This window comes from Sinocyclocheilus rhinocerous, unplaced genomic scaffold (assembly GCF_001515625.1).
Source record: "Sinocyclocheilus rhinocerous isolate Xijiao unplaced genomic scaffold, SAMN03320098_v1.1 scaffold1545, whole genome shotgun sequence".
NCBI classification, from domain to species: domain Eukaryota; kingdom Metazoa; phylum Chordata; class Actinopteri; order Cypriniformes; family Cyprinidae; genus Sinocyclocheilus; species Sinocyclocheilus rhinocerous.
Window position 1 is genome coordinate 176,678 of NW_015626380.1, and position 8,633 is coordinate 185,310.

The 8,633-nt window shown below is 37.1% G+C and overlaps 1 protein-coding gene across 1 annotated transcript in view; it reads right to left on the reverse strand.

The window, feature by feature from the left end:
- Positions 1-8,633, reverse strand: part of atosa (atos homolog A) — a 42,769-nt gene that overhangs the window by 32,664 nt on the left and 1,472 nt on the right. The gene's annotated exons all lie outside the window — the stretch shown is intronic.

Genomic DNA, 8,633 nt, shown 5'->3' on the forward strand with positions numbered 1-8,633 from the left:
TGCAAAAGGTCAATTGTATTGGTTATATCAATGGTTATTACTATTACTTTCCCCACCCTAGGAAACATATGAAGCCTCTTTAGAGGGTTTAAAGATCCTGTTTAATCTGAACTGTACAGCAGGACCCTACAACACAGGTGAAGCCCTGGAGTTTTGCAGGTCAAACATGCCTCAAATCAGACTGAACTCAAAAAAGCACCAAATTCCTGAACTGAACCCTCAAACTGCCTGCAGGACCCATCAGCCACTGCTTACACTGAGCTTTACAGCAGATCACACACACCTGTCCTCAGACACACATATGCTTCCTGCAGCTATGAAAAACTTGGTGAAAACCAGAAGCCTGTTTCACCAACATAGTGACAACTGAACTATGACCCTAGAAAACAACATTAATAGGAAATCAAAATAAACTGGTAAAGATCAGTTTTAAAACTTGGTCAAAACTGGACTTTAAAAGGTCTTGGCTTTAAAGTCAACAAGAAATGGCATTTGACCTATTTTACTTAGGTAACGTAATAGAAACAGGATATTCAAATGAAAAAAAGTGCAGGGTGGGGGTTTGTTTTATCCATTGGGAACTGACTGGATCATGGAAAGTTTCTACTTTTGAGAAAGCTTTTTGTTAAAGCATCTCAAAATATCCCAATGGCAGTGTTTTTTTTTAATCTAGTGTTATTTGCTATTATAGCAATTCTTGCGAAATGCACAAAAGAATAATTTACAATACCAGGAACATGTATCAAGGAAGTAAATGTATTCAATTCTGATTTCATGTTGACTTAAGAAGCCGAGTAGTGAAGGACTTAACTTGACTAAACCAGTACATCAAATAATTAACAACCTATCTAATATTAAAGCCACAAAGCACTGGGCTGGACATCTTTTTTGTGCCAAAAACAGAAACTACAATCAAAACTATTGGCTAAAACATGTCCACATTTATGCTTTGTGTTGAAACATCCTGCCATAACTTGGCACGCATAAAGCGACCCATTGTCACAAGGGAGCATATGTATATTTTCCACAGCACTTGATCAGCTGATTGGAGTTTGTGTGTCACTATGTATTTGAGATGCGGACAAACCAGGCCACCAGTGCAACTGATCCTTGTCGTCAATAGCAACAGACGAAATGTAAACACAGTGACTGTGGACAGAGCTGTGCAGATCTGCTTACATTTACATTTAGTCATTTATCAGACGCTTTTATCCAAAGCGACTTACAAATGAGGACAATGGAAGCAATCAAAACTAACAAAAGAGCAATGTTACGCAAGTGCTATGACAAGTCTCAGTTAGCCTAACGCAGTACAAGTTTGCAAGGGTATATGGAATAACATGAGGTTCAGTAAATAATTACAGAATAAGTATTTCTGGGTGAACTACTTCTTTACCGAATGTTGCAAGAGGTTGCTATTAACACAGTGTAGCCTATAACATTAGAAAAAAATTACATTGAATTAAACATTAAAATACAATTCTCACCTGCTTTTACAATGTTTTGCAGTACTGACTTGCAGAGGATGATAATTTGTTGGTAATTTGAGAAAGAGGGGACAGATATACCCTCAGGCCCACAGAAAAACAGCCAAGACAGTAAACCAAATGTGTGACAGTGATAATGAGGGATCACAACCTGTGTTCAGTGACAGGACATATTTAGATGTTTATATTTACAACAACAAACTCAGCATAATCCTCCACTGAATCTCAGGACGGAAAAAAAGTTCATCATAATATGAAAACATGCTGTAACTTTAACACCTCAAAACATCCTCAAACTTTTGATGACAGGCCCATTTAAATAAGATGCAGATTATTGGTGTCAGATTAAAATCCATGCTAATATCATGATACTTTGTCCAAACATCATAACAATACCATGGTACTTCTTTGTTCTTTTCTGAAGAGGAATTTAGATTTCTGCTGTAAACATTTCTGCTGGAATTTAGATTTCTGCTACAACACTCAACTACATGCATTCTCCTAAATGATCCAAGTCTTCATCTGAGATAAAAGCTTATTGATCGATGAAACCATATATTAATGTTACCACAAAGAAATAGATTTCTGCCGTAGAGTAGGAGCCAATTAATTGAAACAGCACTTATGTAATGTACTCCAATATGGGTCACCAATCATCAGAGAAATCGAGTGTGAAAAAACAATATGATACAGGGTGTTACACAACTTGCCTTCGCATGCATCTGTCCTCGCCGTTGTTCAAAGATAACCCATAATTCCACCTCTGCATGCGTCTCAGAATTCCCAGCACATGAGAAAAAAACAATTGTCCCATCTAGTACAGTTGTCCAGAGAAGCTTACTGCTTAGAGACACCATAATTAATACTGTAGTAGTAAAGTATGAGCGTGTTATTATCTAATCCAGCAGATCTAAGGCAATGTTTTAAACTCACAAGAGCTCATCACAGATGAATTTCAGGATGCCTTATTAAAGACAACCTCACACTTTCTCTTAATATGCTCCCCCCGTTTGCTTCACGCCAGCTTATTTCAAATGAGAGCAACAGAGGCGCAGCAGATGGTGGAAAATCTCATCGTAAACCAAAGATGTTTACCAAAAAGTGCTCACTGAGCTGAAAAATTAACATTAAACTGATTCTCTGCTCAGCTTTTCAAAATACTGCTTTATTTAAATGCAGATGACATGTTCAGATGATAATGAAGGGCTTGCCATGTTTTTCAGGTTAGTAAAAGGTTGAGAGCTTTTAAGGACCCCTGAAAGCAAATTTGAAAAGTGTTTTATGGCGTTTAATCCATGTCTGTTATATATCATCTATATGCTTATGTAGTCCTAAAAGTTAACAAATAAACTTTTGGCAGATATATGCATGTTAAATGTGCAGTCTTTTCCCAAAATGAACAAAAAATATTAATTATCTTGTTTGATTGGTTGTATATAAGTTTTTGACCAACCAAATGATCTCTTGAATGACAATGTCCTTCACATGAATTCCTGCCTTTAAAGGGGTCATATGATGTTGCTAAAAAGAACATTATTTTGTGTATTTGGTGTAATGAGCCTTGAGTGAGCGGCGGCGGGCGGGCTTGAGAACGGCGCTGCCAGCGGATTCGACGAAGGAGCGTCTGGCGGGCTTGCGGCAACCACATGTGACGACCCCGGGTTGCAACTTGACAGATCTTCTTTATGCACCAAGAGCTTGTAACACTTCAAAGAGAAAGGAAAAATTGAAATCGCATCATATGACCCCTTTAAATAGTAACAGCAAGTAACAAATAATAGTTAGGAGTTGGACTGTAATATAAGGTTTAAAAAAAAGACAAATTTCTTTTTTATTTGGAAATATATAACCAAAAGAAAGAAAACTGCACTTGTAAAAACATTTCATAGTGTCTTTAAATGTATTGATGTACTGTGTTGGGGTTATCGTAAACCCATCACGGTTTTATTTTTTTTAATATTTATACATTTTTTTTAATGATATTAAAATTTTGGCCAAATACCGATAAGTTAAATCCTAAATCTATCATTTAAAAGTTATCATTTAAAAACTAAATCAATAATTTAAAAGCTACATGTGAATTTAACCATCACAACTTTATAATCCACAGCATGAAAATGTATATTCATTATAAGATTTGCTAAAGATTACATTTAACAGTGTCATTGAATCATTGAATTATTGGTGCTTTTAAAGCCTGGCTGCGATAAACAGCACTACAAAAGACACCTGTTTATCTGTAGTATTAGCATTAGATGATGGCAAATGCCATTTAAAAGTAAAAACAGAAGAAAATAGCAAGCTCAATTATATATACATGACTGGCCGATGATCAATAATTTCTCATGCATGCATCCCTATTTTTTATTTGGACTGCAACTGAAACTGCAGCAAATACACAAAAATGACCCAACGTGTCGAACAGAAAGTCAATTTGTGTAATCAGTCATTCAATTTTTTTTTTAGATTTTATGTTTGTTTGGAAAACATGCTTCTCCACTATGTACACTGTGAATGCAGAAATAAATAATAAAAAAAGGAAATTCTGGGATCTAAAATACTGGTACAATATTGCGCGGAAAAGAATCACAGTATATGATCATATCAGCACTGCTAGACAGCTACTAGGAAGTGTGACGGGCCCAACATTTCATGTTCTCAAAATCGATGTAATTCATGACAGAACTAAAAAAAAATGCAAACAAGATGCCATTGCAAATGCAAATGAGACGCCACTTCTTTTATTTGCATAGCTGCTCTTCTGTCCATACAGGTCCTACTAGCTGAGTTATTAGCTCAGTCGAGGTGCTCAGGTGTGGTCAGGTTGTGTTTACGTAGTACAGCTTGTACACATTCCAAAAATAGAATTGCCCACAGTGAGTGTTTGCATCAACAGAGAGAAAAGCTACAGGTCCAGATGGCCCCCCTCACTTCATGCTGGGTCTTCTGTGTGTGCAGCTATTTGAGTGAGAATGCTGGTCTAGAAACAGTTTGTCCTTTCCTGAATCTGCCCTTCATGCGGTCAGAGTGAGCTGAACCGAGCCACAGTGGTCTTCACTAAAGATCACAGCCACACAGGAACTGATGTCATCACGCTTGCCTGCCCCCCAGCTGAAAGAGCAAATGGTCATATGAAAGAGAGGTTACGTAAGTCTGCTGACTGCTTCCACATTTCAAGGACTGATATTGTGGAGAACAGTACCATACGCCTTACTTTGGTGAATCTCACAAAAACTCAGATGTTCGAATCATATTCAAACCTCGGATGTTCAAATCATATAATGTGCAATATTTATATTTTGCTAAAAGAAAAAGCTTCTTTAGGATATATATATATATATATATATATATATATATATATATATATTTCTGTAACAGCAAAGTTACACTTTTAACAGGCATTATTCCAATCTTCTGTGCCACATGATCCTTCAAAACTCATTCTAATGTTAATTTGGTTCCCCCCAAAAAAAACTTTTATTTTTTATTATTATTTAAATTACAATTGCACAATTAATTTACTGCAATGCAAAATAAATAAACAAATAAATAAATAGTCAAGTACTTGATAATCATAGAACCATTTATTGTACTGCCTTTAATTGACAGAATTTCTGGTGAAAAACTACATTACCCATGATGCTGTGAAGAAAATTCCACCAATCAGAGAGTCAAGGCCAGCAAATTCTTGGCAGGGAACTCCTCTTATGAAGCGTTGCAAATTAAGTAAATTGAGCTGGCCTCTCAAATGTGCTCTCAAAATAACTAAATGTTTGTATACATATGCATATTTTGCACCAAACAAAACATATTGTTTATATACAACAAACTTCAATTAAAAATTTTAACATTTTTAATTAGATTATGTCATTTGCAATGTTTCATGGGAATTCCTCATAAAAGCCATTCAGTTCGCAGTCTTGTATTTTTTTGCTTCAAATTAAAATTTGAAATGTTGTAATTCACCATGTAGCTGGTTATGCCTAGTTCACACTACTGGACTTTAAGCCCGATTTAAGCCCGATTTGCAAGTTAACGAGCTCGCTGACAGGTAGGACTGTGATCGGGGGAAAATCAGCGGGTGATCGGCGCTCGGCAATCTTTATGTGTGAACTACACAATGACGCATCAAAGTGGCTCGCTGACGCGTTGCCGATGGCAAACTAAAATCTAGCATGCCAAATATCTGGCCCAGTCGGCCGACTCGACTTCACGTGGTGTCAGGTGTCGTGACGAGCTACAGCCAATGAGAGAGCAAGGCATGGGTTGAGGTCACCGGAAGAAAAACAACAGCAGCAACATGGCTTAAAGAAAAGTTTGGACACAAGAAATGGAGCGAAATTTTTCATCGAGCAAACAGCTTACAGCGCTAATTTTTTCCAAACATCCATTTTCAAACAAGTGCGCACATGCAGTGAGAGAGAGAGGCACGATTCAGACACCACGTGATTCCTCTTTCACATACACACAAAGTTATGTTAAAATATCTGTTTTGGCAAGTATTCTAGTAAACACAGTCAGTTATGTCTTAAGTGAAAGTAAACAGCTGAGAAAGAAACCGGATGTGTGTCAGTATTAGGTCTGTGCATTTGGTCTTAAAGAGACAGCAGCCAATGGATACGTGTTTCTGTCTGCTAATCAAACACCACAGCTCTAACAAAGATTAATCTGTATTTAACTTGTGCAGTGAGCACGTTTGTTATTTTACACTTAATTATTACATTTCTGCACCTGAATACTGATATTTGTAACTGTGTTTCGTTGTATGCATATATGCTTGTAGTTATTACTAACTTTATTAGTTAAGCTAGTGGTTTTTGCTGTGGTATAGAAGTACTTAAAGTAAGTTTTGATCCGAAAAATGATCCGATCCGTGACTCAAAATCTGTATATGATCCGAACCGTGAGTTTTGTGATCCGTTGCACCACTATAGCTGGTTGGTTTGTTGTATGGCTTATAATGACTTTTTAAAAATCATTAAGGGAAAAATGAATGGGAAAAAATACCTCTGGAAACAATGCCATGGAAAAAGTGGGCAGGCACTGTTGCACTAATGGTAGCCCAGCCCCAAACGCATGCCATTGGTTGAGCCAATGTTGCTATGTCGTGCTGCTCAAACCAACAGATTTCAATTTTGTTTGGTGCATCTAGTGGTGCAAAAATTAATTATATTTTCAAAATCAAATAATGTCACAATTTATAACATATAATGGTTCTTCTTTTCTTTATGCAAAATATAATGTCTTTTGATTTTTGGTTAGAATGTGACTTGGACAAGTTTTCTAAGTGTAGATTTGTTGTGTATCCTTTGGCTACAAGTGAAATCTGCCTATAAGCTTTTGTAAATAGCCTGCTGCTCTAACAAAGGATTTTAAACCTGGGGTGTGTTTCCCAAAAGCATCGTTATCTAACTATGGACGCAAGTTCCACTGAACGTCTATTGGTAACGACGGAACTTGCAACCATAGTTGCTTTTGGGAAACGGACCCCTGGTTGGTGATAATCTAAGCCCTGGTAAGGCAAAACAAAGACACAAACAATGTGCAAACAAGCAACCATTAACACACCTAATTTCCCACTGCATGAGGTTTATACACACATCCCTGCACCGCCCAGCTCTGGGGAAACTGTGTCATAACCAACAGCTGTTCGACTTCAAGGCAAGACACTTCGAACTCTCCCAGCTGACTGCAGCAGGCCTGCTCCAACTGGTTATTCCAGAACTCTGGCAAAAATGTGACATCATTTCTCCACAGAGCATGTTTCCACATGGCCTTCACAACTCAAAAGTTCCTGGATGATATCATGGATAAAAAACGTTTATATCACACAAACACTGAGAAAAAAGAAATCTCAGGATGCTCAACTGAATAATGCTATGGGTGTATTGCATGTAGCTGCATACCATTAAGCTCTCATATGAGATGGAATGTATTTTAATAAATAATAACCCATCCAAGGAATTCTGTCACTCAGTTTCATGTTTTCCGAAATCTGCACAACTTTCTCAAAAAATAACATCCACTTGCATAGTAGCAGAATTAATAATCTTCAAAACCAGTGTGTTTCACAAAAGAAACATTGTTGATTAGAATTACATTGTTGTGAGTAAGTGACCCATTTTTCTTTTTTCTTTTTTTTGGTCAGATATGCCTTTAACAATCAAATCAAACTGATCAAAACAACCAAAGATCAGGACTGGATCAATAATGTTGAGTAAAGAGAAAAAAAAAAAGAGAAAAAAAGCATTTGTTTACATATCAAACAAGACATGTTTATTGGTGTCAGCTCCAGACGAATTGATTTTCAGCCGCGATAGAGTCCAAAGGAAGCCACATGATCCTGTTCGATGTCTGAGTTTATTGCGAGTGCCACCCTAATGCCAGAAACAAGAGAGAATCTCAGAATTCCTGCTCAAAAACAGCACTTTTAAAAAGGAAGCTCTTTAAAGAGATATTCCGAATAATATATAGAACAAGTTTGGTGCATTGTTTTAAGTTCCAATGTAAAGACGAAAGAAAGCACGAGAGCGTTCTAGTGGAAGTGAACAACCTGCTATTTCCATCAGTGGAACAGTATGTTCTAAATAACAATAGCACATAAGGGATGTCATATCTCCACAACAGTCTTTTGCCGGTAATCGACTCTCACTCTAAGAACAAGACAGACCAAGAGGTCTCTAATCTACAAGGACAAATCCAATAGAGTGAAATGACTCTGAAGACACCTAAGGAAAGCAGCCAGCTCATTCTATTGTAAAGTTTATTTTTTTTGTAACAAACTTGTGTTCCAACAAAAATATATCTGGCTAGTCAGGCCTGTTTATTTGCTTTTGTAAATTGGCAGCTTTGGCCGTGGCACTAGGGGCAAACCACAGTCACGGGGCCAAATGACATCCAAACATGTCTTCAGCCTGTCCAAACATGGTAGCTGAGAACCAAATGTACAGCGGTTATATGGTCTATCATCTAGACATAGTAGCTATCTTAAAATGTGCAGTTACATTTCAAAAATTTGGTCACTAGTGTAACACTTGCCACTTTTCAGCTGTTCATTCCTGAGTTATTTCTTTCTGAAAAATGAATAAATCAGAAGAATAACTGACATAATATTTTTGCTCTAAACCAATACCCCCCCCCCCCCCC